Below are 16,227 nucleotides of genomic sequence, written 5' to 3'. Positions count from 1 at the left end.
AATTTTCTGACTTTAAAACTTATTACAGAACTATAGTTGTCAAAATACCACGAAACTGGCACAATGTTTGATATATAGACCAATGTAACTGAATTGGGAGTTCAGAAACAAAACTTTACATCTATGATCAATTGATTTTTGACATGGCTGCAAGTCTACTGCATTGGGAAAGAATAATCTCTTCAACAAATTGTGCTGGGAGAATTGGCTATCCATATGCATATATAGAAATTAACACAAAGTCCTAAATACAAGAATTACTGTATTTATGCATATACAGAAATTAACACAAAGTCCTAAATACAAGAATTAGGACTATAAAAATCCTAGAAGAAAGCAGGGATGTATCCACAGAATTTTGTTTTAGGCAAAGCTTTCTTAACTTTACAACCAAAAAAAATAATAATAAGATAAATGGGTTCTCATCAAAATAAAATTTTGTACATCAGAGGATTTTATCAGGAAAGTAAAAAAGACAACCCATACAATAGGAGAAAATATTGGAAACTACATATCCTAGAAGAATTTACTATCTAGAATGTATAAAGAAATCTTAAAACTCAATGGTGAGAAGACAACTTAATTTTGAATAGACATTTCTCCAAAGAAGATATACGAGTGGCCAAAAAGCACATGAAAAGATGCTCAACATTATTGTCTATTAGAGAAATGCAAGTCAAAATCACATTGAGAGGGAGCAGATGTAGCTCAGTGGTTGAATGCCTGTTCCCCACATGTGAGGTCCTGGGTTCAATATCCAGTACCTCCCCCTAAAAAAAATCACATTGAGATACCATTTCACACTCACTCAAATGGCTACCACTAAAAAAATAAAATAGAAGTATTGGGAGGGATGTGGAGAAATAAGAACACTGATGTGAATGGGAAATGGTGCAGTCAATCTATAAAACAGTTTGCCGGTCCTTCAGAAGGTTAAGTATATAAGTACCATATGGCTCAACAATCTCACTTATAGGGATATACTCCCAAATATTTGAAAGCAGGAACCTGAACAGATATTCTTCACACAAATGTACCTAGAACATTATTCACATTTGCCAAGAGAAGGAAGTAACTCAAGTGTCCATCAACTGAAGCATGGATAAATAAAATGTGGTATTTACTATAAATACTACAGCAAAATATCATCAAGCCATAAAAAGGAATGGAGTTCTGATACATGCAACATCATGGATGAACTTTGAGTAAATCATGTTGAGTAAAATAGACCAAACACAAAACAATAGTGTATTAACTCATGATCTAAAATAAATAAGAAAACTCTCATAGACTCAGAATCTATATGTTACCAGGGGCTGGGGTAGGGATAGGGAATAAGGAGTTAATTCTTAAATTATACAGAGTTTCTACTTGGGTTTTATTGTAAAGTTTGTAGGTGATGGTAGCACAGAACTGTGTGAACATAATGAACAGTATTAAATTATATACTATATGTGATTAAATGTGAAATTGTATAAATGTATATGTCCCACTAGATTAAAAATTTAACCAAAACAAATATGTGCCTGAACAAAACAATGAGCCACGTGTAAACTATGGACTATATTTAATAACATACTTATAAAAATGTTCTTTCATGAATTGTACAAGATGTAAGGTGCTAATAATAGGGTGGAATGGTGATGTGAAACCATATATGCCCCGGAAACATGTCCTTACATGGAATCCTTTCCTGTGGGTATAAACTCATTTTAAGTAGGCCCTTTTGATGAGGCTACTTCAGTTATGTGTGACCCACCTCATTCAAGTGTCCTTTACAAACAGAATAAATACAGAGATAGAAAAATACAGTATAAATACAGAGATGGAAGCAAGAAGGTAAAATTAATAGATACCTGGAATGAAGGGAGAAACCAGCAGAGGCCTCTTTATGCATTGCCATGTTGGGGAGGAGCCAACGATCACTAATATTCAGTGGAAGAAAGTATCGCCATGGTGATGCATTGATTTGGACATTTTCCTGGACTCAAACAATAAGTGAATAAATTGTTTATATCAAACCATTTCATGCATTTGCTTGGGGAAGCCTAGGAAAAGAGAAGAGATTTTAATACTGAAGGTGGGTGCTAACCTTATAAATATCAAAACTCTGGAAACTACTTTGGAATTGGGTAATGAGTAAAGGCTTTAGAAGAAAATTTTGTATTATTGGAAACTGGAGGAAAGGCAATTGAGTTATGATGTAAGATGGAAGGCAGAACTTGAAATTGGTGAAATTGGATATTTAGCTGAAACTTCCAAGCAAAATGTGAAAAGGGCAGTGTGAAATTTTTTTTTGCAGCTTATAGCAAAATGTGAGAAGAAAGGGATAAGCTCAGAAGTGAACTCCTGGGCACAAAGAAATAAGACATTGATTGAAAATTCTGAGCTTCTGGAAAGTGAGTTCCCATGGAATAGTGCTCCATGTTAGGTTTAACTGAACATGGTTCAAGTCGGCCATTTCCTGGCAAGTCACAATTGGAAATGCAGATATCTAGGAAGAATCTGTGGAACGTTCTTTTATGTGACAGTTTAGACTGCTCTGCACTACATGCAAAACTGACAAGTTTTTTTTTGCAAGATTTGAATGAAAGGATCCACAGCCAGCCTGGACTAAAAGGGACAGATAAAGGGACACATTGAAAGAAAAAATCACTTCAAAGGCAGAATCATGGAACCTGAGGTCTGAACCAAAGCCATCTTCTCAGGCTAAGAGAGCAGGCCCATTCATGTATGTAGAAAGTATGAATCTGCCCCAGTGCTTGGAGAGAGCAGACTCAGTTTTTCAGAAAGAGTGCTGCCACTCAAGACTTCAGGGAGAATGGAGCTTATGCACTAGGGTATGGAGAGTCTGGCCACATCCCAGTGCTCTGAGAAGGTTCAGTTTGTGCCCCAGAATTGCAGACAGTAGAACTGTGACCCCAATGCTTGGAGACAGTCGATCCTTCACCACAGTGTTTGGGAAAGCAAGGTCTTTGTGCTAACTCTCAGAAGGGGTGGGGTTACCTCTTCAACAAGGCTGGAGGAAAAAACATCATTCCATTGGTGACTTGAAACTTCAAAGCTAATGTAGTATGCCCTGTAGGGTATGGACTAGTTTGGGGCCCATGACCTCTGTAAGAATAGCAATGTTTATCATATGCCTGTCCCTCCATTGTATATTGGAAGCAGATAATTTATTCTCTGTGTTTAACAAGTTCACAGGCAGAGGGGAAGTGTATCCCAGGACAGACAATACCTGTAACCAATTTTCATGAGACTTTGGAATAAACAATGTTTGCGAAATGACTTAAGGTTTTTGTATCTTGTGATGGAATGAATGCAGACAGAAAATATGTTTTGCAGGTCCAGAGGATGGAGTGTGGTGGTGTGAAGTGTATTTACCCCAGAAAATATGTTTTTAAATTTAATGCATTCCTAGGCCTGCACAGCAATTTTAAGTAGGACCTTTTGATGAGGCTACTTCAGTTAAGTGTGACACACCTCATTCAGGATGGATCTTAATTCTTTCACTGAAGTCCTTTATAAACCAAATGAATAGTGAGAGAAAGGCACAGAAACAAGAAGTTGAAAGAAATGAAACCTGTAAGAGAAGAGAGAGAACAGAAGACATCACCTTGTATCTTGCTTTGTGAGAGAGAAGCCAAGTATCACTGGCAACCAGTATTCAGAAACAAAGTTATCACCTTAATGATGCATTGATTTGGACATTTTCTGGGACTCTAACCATAAGTGAATAAGAAGTAAATAACCTGATTAAAAAATGAATAAAAAAATTTTGAAGAGAAACTTCAACAAAGTAGATTTATAAATGAAAAATAATTACATGGAAAGATTTTCAACATCATTAGCCATTAGAGAAATACAAATTAAACTACAGTGAAATACCACTACACATCAATTATAAAGGCCATCTATACCAACTGGTAATGAGAATGTGAAGTAACTGGAACTCTTACACACTACTGTTAGGGATGTCAAATGGCACACCTTCTTTGAAAAATACTACAATAGTTCCTTAAAAATTCAAAATGCATTTTCCTGGAATTTACCCAAGTGAAATGAAAGTATATGGTACATAAGACTTGTACATGAAAGTTTATGTGGCTTTATTTTTAACAGCAAAAAAAGCTAGAAACAACCCAAATGTCTATCAAGATTTGGATAAGCAAAGCATTCCCAACTAATTGTGATATATCTATAAAAAAATACTAAGCAATAAAAATAGTGAACTATTCATATATGTTACAAGATAGATATATTTTAAAGGATTATGCTTGTTAAAGAAGTTAGATAAAACATTCTATAAATTTATAGGAAAAATAAACATATCTATAAATAAAAAAACAATTAGGGGGAAGTGGCTGTGGGTCAAGCAATTGGGCTCCTGTCTACCATATGGGAAGTCCAGGGTTCAGTTCTCAGAGCCTCCTGGTGAAAGCAAGCTGGCCCATGTGGCAAGCTGGCTTGAGTAGAGAGCTGGCTCATGTAGGAGTGCTGGCCTTTGCAGCAAGTTGGCCTGAGCAGAAAGTTGGTGCAGCAAGATGATGCAACAAAAAGAGACACAGAGGAGAGACAACAAGAGATGCAACAGACCAGAGAGCTGAGGTGGCACAAGATTTTGAGTACCTCTCTCTCAGTCCGGAAGGTGCCAGGATCATTTCCCAGTGCTGCCTAAGGAGAAGACAAGCAGACACAGAGAGCAGGTAAAGGGGGTGGGGAGAGAGAAATAAACAAAAATAAATAAATCTTAAAAAATAAAAAGAAAACCAATTATCAGTTTCCTGGGTTGGGGGCAGAGAATTGGAGTGGAGAAGGGGGAGAAATTACCGAGGGCAGGAAGAAACTTTCAGGGGCCATGGATGGATTCATTATATTGATTGTGAGTTTCATGGTTGTATATATATGTTCAAACTTATAGTATTATAAATTTTAATATATGCAGTTTATTTTATGCTAATTATATCAATAAATCTGTATATGCATTTAAAAAAATCTAATTACCTTGTATTTTTAAACATATTATGAATCAGATAACCATATGTTTATTGAATGTCCCCTGTGTCATTGGCTGTACAACTTTGGCTTAGAGGATATAATGAATACTCATTAAGACTATACTATATATTCAACGATTTATGAATAGCATGGTTACAAATATTTTGAAATAACTATGAATCTTTTACTGTCTGAAATTGTTCATTGCTTTTAAAAAGCTATTTTTAGATATTTTTATTTGATGGCAATAAGTTGATCATGTCTAGATGACCTAAACCTTGGTTAAAATGTTTATTTTAGAGGAGTCATCATTGTGGTATATAAAGTCAATTTGGTACATATTGATTGCAATCAATGTAGGACACCCACAAAATTAATAGATCTATATTGTTTTGCACAATGTTTAAAATGTTGTTATCATTTCTTGTGTAACAAAAATAAGTCAGTAGGTGCAGAGGAATAGAAACAATAAGAGATATAGGCTGTTGTATTTTCCCCACTGAAAACTATTGGTGATATTTCTCATTTCCTGAAAAAGAAATCGCTAAACGTATGTATTTTCAATCAACAGTTTTTGTATGCTATCATCAGAATAATTAATAATTTAAATAAGGAAGAATTGAATTATAACTTGAACATTTATTGCTTTAAACAATAAGTCAGATAGTGATAATCATGTGTTTCTGATGTAATTTTCTAGTATTTATGTTTGAAATAAAATAGAGACAATGGCAAGCTTATTGAATGAGTGGCATAAGGTTTTGTTATTTTCTTGGGAGTTCAACGGCATAAACATAAATAAATATATTCTCAGGATACCTTGCACTGTGTTTCTGATATATCATCAATGAAATAAAATGCCTGTTATCACACTTAACTAAAATGCCTATTATCACATTTAACTTTACAAATATTGTGTTAATAGTCTCTTTAAAGGTATGTGGTATTCTATCGCCAAAAGTTGGAATCAACCCAAATGCCCATCAACAGATGAGTGGATCAATAAAATGTGGTATATACATACAATGGAATACTACTTGGCTTTAAGAACAAATACACTACAAACACATGTGATAACATGGATGAATCTTGAGAACCTTATGTTGAGTGAAGCAACCCAGGCATTGAAGGACAAATACTACATGACCTCAATAATATGAAATAAGCAAGCTGCCTCAGAGAGCTAGAGACTGGAAGATAGGCTTACAGGAAATCGGGGGATGGAGGAAGGATGTGAGCTGACATCTGCAGGGGTGTAATCTATGATGAGCTGGCGGTAAGTATGAGCACAAAGAATAGATAAAATGGGGGCAAGGGTTTGCCTTTGGGTCAGGCTTTGCGGGTTTGAGGGGGGCTGGGGATGGGCGGAGGGGTAATATTGCCCAAAAAATTGGGGGGAAGGAGGGGCAACATATGAACATAGGAGAGTGTCAGGTGTTGGTTGAGAGTAAAAAGCTGAGAAAACCATATCAAAATATAATTAGGAGGGTTACCTGTTTAGGATGCTCGGAGGGGATGGTCTAATGTGGGATGGACTCCTGGGGAATGTCTGAATGCTCATTTTGCCAGAGTGGGTTGTACCATTGGGTAGAGACCCAAGTAGTGAGAGTGAGGGTGGACCCATATCCTGGGGAGGACTAATGCCATCAAATAGAGGGAACTGTATCTCTTGAGAGAAAGGGTGGCTCCCAGGGCATTAGGGCAGTTGAGCAAGTCAGGCCCTGAACACTGTTGCAAGTATCTCTGGACGTGGCTCCTCAGGAAATGGAGTTTTGTTGTCGCTGTGGTTCCCAAGGGGAGAGGAAAATGGATGTTGAATGGATGGAACCAAGGTAAATGTGGGGGTAAGAGAGGAGTTTCGTGAGAGTACACAAGGGTAAATATAAAACATGTAATATTACACCAAAAACATATAGGGGATGACAGACTAATAATGTAAACCATAATGTAAAACATAGGATAACTAAAAAATTTAGAAAACTATATATCCTAAAGTATGGACCACAATGTAAGCACAGATGTCACCTTGTTTGAAAGCTATTGTCTCGGAGTCTGTACATCAGTTTCAGTAAATATGATATGAATAAGTTAAAAGATTATCGCTGTGGAAGGGAAAAGGTTTTATGGTGGATGTGTGGGAGTATTGTATATTGTATATATGAATTACTGTGATCTAGGGCTCCTGTGAAGAGAAGCTCAATAATTAGGAAAAAAGAAAAGAAAAAGATAGGATGTAGAATTTTTCCAAATCAATATGTATTCTATATCTAACCTTTAAACTCATCGCTATATTCCATTTTACTAGTAAGGGAACCTGACATTATATTGGGCTTCACTTTTCAGGAAGTTTTGGATCACAGAGTGGTTCAACAATGGCAGCGGAGGAATACTGGTATGGGATGTTATGGACAGGTGATATATGGTTGACAGGGAGTTATACAGTGCATATGTCCAGGGGGCATGGAAATGTTTGGATATACTCATAGTGGAAACAATTAAAAACAACAGCGGGGGAGGTACTGGGTTACTGGCCGGGGGGGGGAGGGGGACTCTGTCGTGGTCCCTACAGGAGCAGCGGCAGTCCCCCAGGTGCAACGGTAAGGACCAGGAAGGAATGAGGGTCCAACAGTGAGCTCCTGATACTAATGACTATGCTTGTGAGCCTATATGCCTGAAATAAGAACAAGGCCTAGAGCAGCACTGTGCCTAGGAGCTCCCTCCTGACAGCCTCCGTGTTACTCAAATATGGCCAGTCTCGAAGCCAAACTCAACATGTAAATGCAATGCCTTCCCCCCAGCGTGGGACATGACACCTGGGGATGAGCCTCCCTGGCACCGAGGGATCACTACCAAGTACCAGCTGATGATGCAACTAGAAAATGACCTTGAATTAAAGGTTCAACGCAGACCAGCAGAATATCCCTGTCTACATATAATAACAGGAGTTAAAAATGCTGTTTGACCTAAAGTAAGGAGGAAATGGAAAGGACAAATGAGTTTATATGGCTATGAGTCTCTAAAAAAGAGTCTGGAGGTTGTCAGAAGGATTGCCCTTATGCACACCTGAGCAGAGTCTCAGAGACAGATAAGTAGACACAACCCCAGGTATTGGTCCTTTTGAGGACTAAAGAGACCCACAGGTTCTATGGTCATGGCAGATGGGGTTCACTACCATGTCAGTTGGCCCTTCTTTGGAGCTGGTGTTTCTGCGTGATGGAGCTGGACTCAGATGGGATCTCTTTTCACAAGCCTTTCATGCTACTTTATTGGAATTGTAGTTGATGCTGGGGCTTAAGATATATCTAGGGGATCTGAATCGATGGACTGACAATATGATAGCCAGGCCCTGACTTCAACAGACTTCAGCTCCTACACTCTGATTTATTGGACTTACTCCATTCAGCTAACATGGAGTTGAAGAATGTCAACCACCACACCATGGAGCCTAGAGTGCCTACAACTGAAAGCAGGAGGATTGCATCCAATATCCATGTGAAATCTAAACCCCCTCTTGACATAGATGTGGAATGGACACAACCAAGCCAAGGTCCACAGGAAGGAGGAATACAGTAAGGATCAGAGTGGACTTAATGATAATCTATTCATGAACTATTGTGATTAATAATCAAGAAAATGTGGCTTTGATGTGGAAAAAGTGGCCATGGTGGCTGCTGGGTGCGGGGAAGGGGAGAAAGAGAAGAGATGTGGAGGCATTCTCGGGACTTGGAGTTGTCCTGGGTGGTGCCCCAGGAACAATTGCCGAATGTTGTATGTCCTCCCGTGGCCCACTGGATGGAACGTGGGAAAGTGTGGGCTATGGTGTGGAACACGGGACATGAGGTGCAGCGATGCCCGGAGATGTACTCAACGGACGCAATGGATGTGACATGATGATGGGGGAGAGTGTTATTGGGGGGGGAGTGGTGGGGTGGGGGCAGTGGGGGCGAAGGGAACCTCATATTTTTTTAATGTAATATCTTTTAAAAAAATTAATAAATTGAGTAGAATTTGAAAAAAAAATAAAGGTATGTGGTATATATATGTGAAAGTACAATATGAAACTAATTTAAGACAATTATATGTTTCACTGTGACAGCATATTCCTTAATTGTGTAAGGTCCCCAAATTATGAACTCATCTGAGTTTTCCATTATTTTGCCCTTCTTTTGAAATATGTATTTAAACAAATATGCCTTAAAGCATTATATTTTGTTCAGAATGTATATAGCACAAATGTGTTAAATACTCTATATCCAGGGTACTTTCCCCCTTCTTAGGGGCACTGCAATTTCATTTAGAGGGATTTCCTCTTCTCCATTGAATACGGCTTGATGGGATTATAATCAGGCAAGTATATTCCCTATGTTAATAGGCAGGCATAATGTATATTTCATTCTGGTATATTGAATCATCAGTAGAGTTACAAAGACATTGGGAACAAAAAAGAATCTATTTCCATTCTTGTGACAGCATGTGTTTTACATACTTGAGATCACAAGGCCATCATTACTACTACTATTTCTAACCTCTGTAGTCACTTTGAGTCTTATTAAATGTTTTCAACTTGGATTCTAACCCACTCAATTTGTCTCCTGGAACATTTTCTTTAGATTAATTTCTATTTCATAAAGTTAAGACATGAACAGGGTGCCATGTCAGTTGGCCCTACTTTGGAGTTTGTGTTTCTGTGTGATGGAGCTGGACTCAGATGTGATCTTTGTTCATAAGCCTCTCCTGTTACTTTTACCAGATCTGTAGTTGGTGCTGGGGTTTAATGTATACCCAGGGGACCTGAATCTCTGGAGTGACCATGAGATAGCCAGGTCCTGAGCCTCAACAGACTTGCAACTCCTACACTCTGGATTATTGGATTTACCCTACTCAGCTAACATGGAGGTGAAGAAGGTCAACTACCACACCAGGGAGCCAAGAGTGCCTACAACTGAAAGCAGGAGAATTATATCCAGCATCCATGTGGAATCTAAGCCCCTTCTTGATATAGAGGTGGAGTGGACACAACCATTCCAGAGTCCACGGGATGGAGGAATAGAGTATGGATTAGGGTGGACTTGCTGATGTTCTATTCACGAACTATTGTGATTAGTAATAGGAGAAAATGTGGCATTGGTGTGGAGAAAGTGGCTATAGTGGCTGCTGGGGGTAGGGAGTGGGAGGAAGAGATGTGATATGGGGGCGTTTTTGGGACTTGGAGTTGTCCTGGGTGGTGCTGCAGGGACAGTTACCGGACATTGTATGTCCTCCCATGGCCCACTGGGTGGACTGTGGGAGAGTGTGGGCTATGGTGTGGACCATTGACCATGAGATGCAGCAGTGCTCGGAGATGTATTCACCAAGTGCAATGAATGTATCATGATGATGGAGGAGGTTGTTGTTATAGGGGGAGGAGTGGGGTGAGGGGGGTGGAGGGTACATGGGACCTCATATTTTTTTAATGTAACATTTAAAAATAAAGAAATTAGAATATTTACTTATAGCTATAGGTTTTACAAATTATTTAATAATCACACTAAGTTTGACCAAAGTATGTTAAAGAATGAAGTATGGTGGGAGCATTTAATTCTGTATCAAAAATCATTGAAGTAGCTGATATCTTTATCATGGTACAGTCTTCAGAACTGTATCTGACAATAACGTTATAAAACAAAGTTTATATTCTGTTTCATTTAGTTTCTTTGCTAACTTCTGGATTTCCTTTTTGTTGATAGTAGTTTTATATACAATTTTATTTCTTTCCAAAGACATATTAAGGAAAAAGTTTTTGCATTAGTGTAAAAATTTAATAAACTACTTGAATTTTCAAGTGATGGAATTCCCTAGACATTAACCTACAAAACCCTGAGCACATGTCTATTATAATCATCAGAACATATCTGAATGTTCTGGAACATGTGATGAATTAATAAGTGAAAAGTTACATAAAACAATGTGTAGATGACCAGAATGATGTGTAAAATTTCTGAAGAAAGAGTAAAGAACAGTAAACCATCAGAATGCTGTATTTTTTTCTGGTGTCTGAAATGTTATAATAATTAAAATAAATCCTTCAGAATAAAAAACATAATTTGCAGTTATTGTTCAATTTTCAATCATTGCTATGCATTAAAACAATTTATACTGATATTTTAAATATATATATAATTTAATATATAATAGTTTAAATTATGACAGAAATATACCCATAAAGAAAACAAAAATTTTGAAACTATTTTAGACAGAAAATGTGCTTTGACCTGAGCAATTATATCTCATGATATTAGTACTTATCCAGTATAATTTGGACATTTTACAAGTTGATGACCTTACTTAGCCTATTTCTTTGAAGCACAAACCAAACTAGAATTCCATATATCTTCTTAAAGGGGGCTTTCCTCAATTTCAAATAAATAGAATTAGTTTTTTCTTCTACTGAGTAATGAATGTTATTCTTACATGGCACAGTCTAAAGAAAAATATAACACATAGTTTTTGATAGTTTTGTCATTACATCTAAAAATTCTAGGCATGCATTTTATTTTTATCTTTATTTTTTAAAGAAATTTTAGATGACTTAAATGTTTCATTGAAAATTAGGAGTTTCCCATATATCTCACCCCTCACCCTCAACACTTCCCTGGTAACATCTTTCATTAGTGTGGTACATTTGTTACAATTGATGAACACATATTGAAGTATTGCTACTAACCATGATCTTTAGATTACATTATGGTTTACACTTTGCACTGCATAATTTTTATAGGTTTTGACAGAATGTGTAATTATCTGCAACTGTATACAAAAAAAATTCCGTTGTCCCCAAAATGCTTATGTTACATCTATTCTTCTCTTTCCCTTCCCTCAGAACCACTGGTGACCACTGCCTTTAAATCAACACTTTCATGACTTCCATTACTAGAATAGTAAATATCTTTACTTCATAGTTGCATCCCCTCTTTTCTGATTGTTCATTCCTCAATCTTGAGGATTTTGGGATGGTGATACTTACTCTGCTTCTGATTGAGAGAGGGCTTAGATCCCATTAGGCTGATGGGTGGAACTGTCTTGCCTGCAGTTGTAGATACTCTGTTTTTTGGGCTGGGCATTGCCCATCATCACTTTTTTGTTCATTGTCCTAGGTGAGTCTGATGAACTGGAGAGTAGGTGTTGGCTGCAAATATGCTGAGATTTAGGGCTCAACTGGATATGAACAACCAGAAGATTGAATTCTCTGGGACACACATTTAATGGGTATAGTGCTAATTATAGGTTCAAATAAAAGAGGCATAGGAGCCATGTGTAGGAAAATTATAAATTAGTCAAACTCTGATACATGGTAGGGATAGGTTATCATATGTTCCAAGCTAAGGCCCACTGACTGAATGCCAAATTCCTGGGTTTGTCTGTACTGCCTATAGTGTCCAGATAGCTCTAGAGCCCTCAGGAACCCCCTGCTGGAGGCACTGCTTATTGTGGTAGTCAGTGAGATGCTCCTATGATGCACATAAGCTTAACCTCTGGAATGACCTCCCAACTCACTTTGAAATCTCTTAGCCATAAAATCTATTTTGTATTTAATATTTCCCCCTTTTGGCCAAAGTCTTTTTCTAAATGCATTGCTAGTTGATGCTTGGTATTAATTCCTTGTTGCCAGAGAGGCTCATCTCTGGGAGTCATGTCCCATGTCTGTGCATGCACTTTAACAGGCACTAAAGTATAAATTGTTCATATATGTTTGCATTGTGTGGGAACCTATACATATTGACTCTAGTAGACTGATACAAATGTAAAATGAACACCTCATTTTTTTTCCTGATTATGGCATTTGGATCATCTAGGTCATATTTCATTTTAAGAATATGGATGTGATAATTATATGTGCATAAATACCACTAAATGTCAAATAAGAAGGAGATATTTTAATCTAGGAATCTTCCAAATGAAAAGATATCATCAGTTAATCCAAATTCTAAGAAATTGAAATATAACCTAATTTTTTTCCATAACAAATTAACCCATCTTTGTGGAAACACCTTTATTCCTGATTTTTTAAAAAAAATCTGTTCACCCACACATTTGGAGATAGAGAGTTGAGATGAGCCACAAAGAGTTTTTGAAAATCAGAGGAAATTAATTCAGTAAAATTCAGTACACTTTACTACCCTCAGTGTGTAAGTCAGCTTGGACCAAATCTCTGTTGATATTTAGTGCTTGATTGTATTTTCAATCCCTCCTGCAGGCTTCATTCAGAGATAAGTTAGAGCTATATTTAATCACATGTTGAAATCCATTAAAAAATAAGAGTGAGAATAGGTACATGTAATTTTAAAAGTTTGAGATGATGTTTTATCTGGTTCAAAATGTGTAGATGTTTTCCTCTTTTGATAATACTTAACATTAGCAAATGCCCTAAAATAAGAGTGCAGGATTTAGCTTTGGACACTCTTTTCAAATATTCAGAAACAAAGTTTTAGTAAAAATATTTTGCTGAATTGTTTACTAGCCAACCAAATTCTTTTCCACATTAAAAAAACGAAAATCTTTTTTTTTACAATCTGTGTCCAAGGCGAATTGAAAAATGCATAAACTTTGAAGTAACATGGAACTAGTCAGTGTTCAGATAAGTATGCCTGTGATTATGGTGTTTCTTTAACATTTCAAAACCTAACTCCAGAACCTACTTTTTCTAACTGTAAAATGAGAAACTTTATATAAATCTTTAGTTTATCATAAGGATTACATAAAAGAACATAAAGGGTATTTCTCACAATTTCATCAACAGATTTACATTCCTTACTTGTGTACAGCTTGATCAACATTGAAGCACTAGAAACTTGATTATTCCATCAAATATCAGATGACATAATGATTCAAATCATAAGTTAAAATGGATTTTTGTTGGTTAGGATTACCTTTCATTTGGAGACCAGTTGAAAGACATTGGTGTAATTCTTGCTTCAAAGTGTAAATTTCTTATTGACCAAGGGAAGACACATTAATAGTGTACTTTCATTTTAGAAACAAAAAAAATAGCACAGAGTGTGATGATAGGGAATATTTATTAATGTTTGTTTGAGGGAACAAATGAATTAATTGAATGAGTTTTCAAGCTGGTTTTAAAATTTATTAAAAATCTTTGACAGGGAAACAGCTGTGCCTCAAATGACATGGGAGGTCCCTGGTTCGGTTCCCAGTGCTTCCTAAAGAAGACAGAGCTGGTACAATGGGCAGGCATGATGGGATGACACAACCAGATACACAAGAAGAAAAACACACACAAAAGAGAGACATAAGAAAGCAGTTTTTGGTCTGAATCTTTCAATTAAGCTATGTAGGCACAGATAAGCCATTGAACCCACCTGATTTGCAGTTTCTTTTTCATTATAAAGAATTGGATTTATGACACATCATTGGAGCTCTGGTAAGATAAATGAAATTTGATATAAATAATACACTTTTAAACAATGCAGGCACATTATTTTGATCTTTAATTAGTGTATTCGATGGCAATAGTCCCCTTTTGTACTCTTAATCTATTCTCCATTCTTTTCTTTTTTCTTAAAGAAGAGAAAAATAGAAATTGTTAAATTTTTAATGGTAAGTATAAACGTTTTTAATTCATCATATAAAAATGAGGAATTTCATTCAATTCACAAAATGTCAGTAAAAATTACTAAAAAATTGAAAAAGTCAGTATTTTTACCTATGTTGATCCATTAGAGGTCTCCCATGCCCTGTATTTGAAACGGAAGTCTATTTCTGATTTGTAGTTCTTCTTTAGTTGAAGCACAATGGTCACATCAGAATTTTATTCCAAATAGAGCTCCTTTGGGGGGGGGGGTCCCATTTTTCATATAGATGATACAAAACAAATTTGCTTTTTGCAGTACTTCTTCTCTAGCTGCTGAATAGTGAAAATAAAGGCAACTTAGAAAAACTCCATAAACAGTGGCAAAAATGCACATTTTGCTTTTCGTAAAATGTGATATTCTTCAAGTGACTCTAAATCAGAAAATATCATTAAGATATTTTAATATCCTGGCTGGTAGCTCATAGTAACAAAATCCATTAATATGATTAGGATGAAAAACCTTGTGCAATAGTTATCTTTATCAGTCTTTCAAGAAGTCAGTCATTATAAGGAGGAAGTTATTTTGGCATTTATTTTTTGGAATCTAACTTATTTAATTTCTATCTTTTCCTTAACTCATAATCCAACATTCTATGTACAAATACTCTAGATATGAATTTAAAATTAATCTAAAGGAAATAGGGAAAAATTAATGGTTGGGTTTTTTTTGGTAACCTACTCTTGACAACTAATAGCTAATCATACCAGCATTAGAAAAAAAGTTAAATAAAAAAAAGAAAAATGCAAAAAGAAGCATTAGTAAAATAAAAACTAAAGGATGGAACTTAGAGAAGATAGCAAATACTAGGTTGGAAATTAGGAGTTATAGTAAGATAGATAAGATTTCACATAAAATTATGAAAATTTAAATGATTACGGAGAAGAATTTGGAGGGTTACTAAACTTTAAGCATCTCTGGAGAGAGCGTGTAGTGAGAAATACTAATAACAATTATTTTTATGAGACTCTAATTAGTTGTATAACAAGAAATAATTCCCATTGCAATGTAATAGTAGTTTTAATAAAAGTATAGAACCCTTCGATATGTGGTCCAAATTCTACAATGATTCTTGATAAAAGAAAAAACATATGGTTACATAATGTTATGTAATATATTGTCATGCCTTTATACAATGAAGTAATATTATTGAATAACTACTTTGTTTTGGTTTCAAAAGTCCTGAAAAATAAGGAACCTATACTTTTAAAATAAAGAATAGAACTTTTACATTTTTCTTTTGGAAAAAAAAATAGTGTAATTTTACTCTCCAATTAGTAGACATAAATGGCAGAAAATTCAAAATTAAAATCAATATCACTTTCCTAGATTAAAAATATTTAATGCTGTTGATAATAAAGAGAACAAAGTAACTTCAATTATGTAACTTAAGTATTATTTCTCATATTATTTTTTTATAGCGTGGTAGCACCATTTTTTTCTCCAGAGAATAGGGTCTAATATTGGCCCATTAGAGTTGGTAATTGATTATTCTTTGACTGAAAATGTACTAATGTTTAAAATGATAACTCAACCATAGCTTTGATGTCTAATTTTAATACTAAATGCAGTGCTCATTTTTTATAAATATTTCAAATATCAGAAA

Source organism: Dasypus novemcinctus, chromosome 1 (assembly GCF_030445035.2).
Source record: "Dasypus novemcinctus isolate mDasNov1 chromosome 1, mDasNov1.1.hap2, whole genome shotgun sequence".
NCBI classification, from domain to species: domain Eukaryota; kingdom Metazoa; phylum Chordata; class Mammalia; order Cingulata; family Dasypodidae; genus Dasypus; species Dasypus novemcinctus.
Note: the sequence above shows the minus strand (reverse complement) of the source record.